Source organism: Anneissia japonica, unplaced genomic scaffold, assembly GCF_011630105.1.
Source record: "Anneissia japonica isolate Jap-2015-1 unplaced genomic scaffold, ASM1163010v1 scaffold1770_len632688_cov154, whole genome shotgun sequence".
Taxonomy (NCBI): Eukaryota; Metazoa; Echinodermata; class Crinoidea; order Comatulida; family Comatulidae; genus Anneissia; species Anneissia japonica.
Genome location: NW_022692996.1, coordinates 45,277 through 48,964, shown reverse-complemented (window position 1 = coordinate 48,964; position 3,688 = coordinate 45,277). Strand labels below are relative to the sequence as shown.

Below are 3,688 nucleotides of genomic sequence, written 5' to 3'. Positions count from 1 at the left end.
AAAAATAATCTTATAAATTCATAAGCTGTCTCTTATACACATCTAGATGTGTATAAGAGACAGTTATAGGCCTACATATGAAAATAAAATTTACAATCATATAAAGATGGCGTAATGAAAGAATGTTAACAATTCACAGTATGTTAGGTTTATGATTCATTCATTTCTTTCAATTATTTCTGGTTACTCTAAGGGGGAGGGGGGGCCCTGGTTGGACAGTACCTCCGGGATCCTCTGTAAATCATAATAAATCAATACATAAATCATACATAAAGGCCTATATTTTACCTTTACTACTACATTTTCAAGAAAACAAAATAGGAGCTAGAATATAGTGAGATTTAATTTGATCTAATCCCGAATTATAGGCCTACATATGAAAATAAAATTTACAATCATATAAAGATGGCGTAATGAAAGAATGTTAAAAATTCACAGTATGTTAGGTTTATGATTCATTCATTTCTTTCAATTAATTCTGGTTTACTCTAAGGGGGAGGGGGGGCCCTGGTTGGACAGTACCTCCGGGATCCTCTGTAAATCATAATAAATCAATACATAAATCATACATAAAGGCCTATATTTTACCTTTACTACTACATTATCGGGATTTTTTGTTTATTTCAATTAATTTTAGAGGGTGTTAAAACCCCTCAACACCCCTCTGGCTGGGCCCTGACTGCTAGAGAGTATAGTGTTATGTTGTCACCCCTCATCCTCCTCTGCAGCAATTCCATTGCTATTGAACCTGGTTTTTGATAGCATACACAACACCTGCATAAATTGTTAATGGGCTTATTTGACTAGTTCATTTTGTTGACTACAATTTTTCGTTGAGTATTATTTCCATTCTACTGGTTTGTAAAATAGATATAAAATTAATGTAAACCAGTGTGCGTTAATTAGCATTATTCGCGTGACCAAAACAAACATGGCCAATTGGTTTAGCAACAACTCTGCATTAATATAATTTAGATTAAATTTTAGAAATTACAAATTTTAACATTTACGCACATGAAGTCAAAAAATAATTATAGGCTAACTGAATTTAAAAACTGGATGAAAACATTTTTTTTTTTAAACCTTGATTATGCATGATGTATCATTGGGGTAACTATGTAGCCTTTTTGTTTTGTTGAGTATTTACCAGTTTTCTATTCGAAAGGTCTTCTTCGTTAAGTAGGATATTACCACTGCTCAAGTGGGCGTGGTTTAATGAAGAACGACCAGTCGAATACGGCCGTTATGACTTGCAAGTCTTCCATTTTGTTATGAACGCAGCATGGATTTGTTACCAAACAGGAAGGTAGCTGTAGATTTTCTTTTGGATGCTGCAACAGCTTCAAGCAAGGCTATTCGATACTAGTCAAAGTTCTTCATATATTCTGTCTCTATTTCATGGAGTACAAATAAAGAATTGGATGTGGAGGCTGCCTTAATTACATGAGCTCCGCAACTTGCCAGGAACTGAGTTTCAGTCAGAGAAAAGTGAGCTGCAAAACAATGGGAAAAACCAAGTAAATAATATAATTAATGCTAACTCTAAAACACAATTTAGAATATGAGTATGGTAACTCTGAAAGATGACAGACTTTAGGCCATAATTGACTCTACGTTTCGTTCTTTATTAGAACATTGTCCAGAATGAATAATCTAAGTCCAAAATGGTGATGTTTAAAGGTTCGAGCTGTTAAGCTTTCTCGAATAGTAGCATACATGAACACACTGAGAGTTGTGAAGGTTTTAACTTGGACTTCATGACATCATATGACTGCCGAAATTGCTTCTAAACAATCTCTTATAGAGTCCTTATTATTTGAAAATACTGATATTATTTATTATCAATTCAATGTTCTAATAAAGAACGAAACATAGAATCTGTTCAGGACATACCACAAATGCTATTAACAGGTAAATATCAGGGTGGACCCATTGTTCGCGTAAATTCAAATAATGTAGACCCATTTTATTAAAAGTAAACCATTTTACGGAAAAATATGAAAAATCTGGACCCATTTTCATAAAATTTTACCCATTTTAGGACTGCCCTGCCAAACTATTCGGGAAAAATCCCCAAAAATACAATTATAATTCAAAGCAAACATTTTTTAACTTAGCCTATTAGAGCTCTAGTAGGCATTTGTTTTCGTTGGAGTTTTTCTTTTTACTTATACAGTAAAAAATCTGATTATACTCTAATGATAAAGTATAGGCCTAGTCATATTAAATTTAGCTGTCTCTTATACACATCTAGATGTGTATAAGAGACAGAACCTACCGCGTGCAGCAGGCATGTTTTCGGAAGTAAATACCATTTTATACACATGCGCAGATCGATTCGCCAGCAGCGAGTCATCGCCAGCAGCGAGTCGCCAGCACCGAGATGTCACTGCAGCAAAACACTACTGAAAAAAGCTGCTGTTTTCTATCGGCACTACCACAGTGCGAAAAAAGCTGTTATTTTCTATCGGCATTATTGCCGCATTGCGAAAAATGCTCCGATTTTCTATCGGCACTGCCACTCGAAAAGCTGCTGTTTAATTATCAAATGGATGTTTTTATCTATAGATTATGGTATCAATAATTGGTTAGGTCTAGCCTAGCCTATAATATTGTTAACGTTTATATATATGTTTTATAATTAAATTATAATTATTTCTAATTATTAAATATATACATAGCCTATATCTTGGCCCATACATAAAACAAAAAATAAAACAACAAAAATTTAAAAATAAAATAATAGTAATGATAGTAATAATAATAATAATAATAATAATAATAATAATAATAATAATAATAATAATAATAATAATAATAATAATAATATAATAATAACAGTGCTCGAAATGAATAAAAATTGTTTAATTAATGAGATGAATCAGCATATATTAAATCAACTTGCGTCTATGCAAAACCTGGTTTTTTTTAAAAATAAAGTTATCTATTTTATTCTGCTGTTTTAAAAAATAATCTTATAAATTCATAAGTTTATTTTCTATGATAATTTTATCCACATAATTCATGTTTTCAATGTTTGTATGGTTGATAAATAATACATAAAATAATAATAATAATAATAATAATAATAATAATGAAGGTGCTCGAATAATGCTTTAATAAAGAATTAATAATACATCAATAGGCCTATTTGCGATAGTGTGATTAAATGAGATATTTGATGATTAATTTATAGAAATATATAATAGGTATAGGCCTATACAATTAATATTGATTCAGCATATTAAATCAACTTACGTCTATAGATGTAAAATCTGTTTTTTTTTTAAAATAAAATGTTACCTATTTTATTCTGTTTAAAAAAATAATCTTATAAAATACCGTATAATAAATTATAAAGTTTCATTGTAACTTATATGAGAATTTAATCCACATAATTTATGTTTTCAATTATTTAAGCATTTAAACAATTCAGTGGGCCTAACGCTGGATGTAAATGTAAAACAAAACAAAAACAAAAAACAAAAGCATCGCCAAAGTGTTTTCATGTATGCAATACTATCGCGCGATTACCGCGTATTTTTGGTAAGCAGAGCTCAGGATGGTTCACACGAACTGACGAATCCGTCGAAATGTCGTATAAATAAACTGCAATTATGTACTTTCAAAAAAACTTTACGAATATCTTAATTAATATAATCTTAATTAATATTTTAAATTAGTTAAT

The 3,688-nt window shown here is 30.5% G+C and overlaps 1 long non-coding RNA gene across 1 annotated transcript; it reads right to left on the bottom strand.

Moving 5' to 3' along the window:
* Positions 1-476: 476 nt before the first annotated feature.
* LOC117100598 lies at positions 477-2,413 on the bottom strand. Its single transcript, XR_004444140.1, has 2 exons — positions 2,279-2,413; positions 477-1,493 (listed from the first exon to the last, which is right to left on the bottom strand). It is a non-coding gene; the product is annotated as an uncharacterized LOC117100598 (long non-coding RNA).
* Between the last annotated feature and the right edge of the window lie 1,275 nt (positions 2,414-3,688).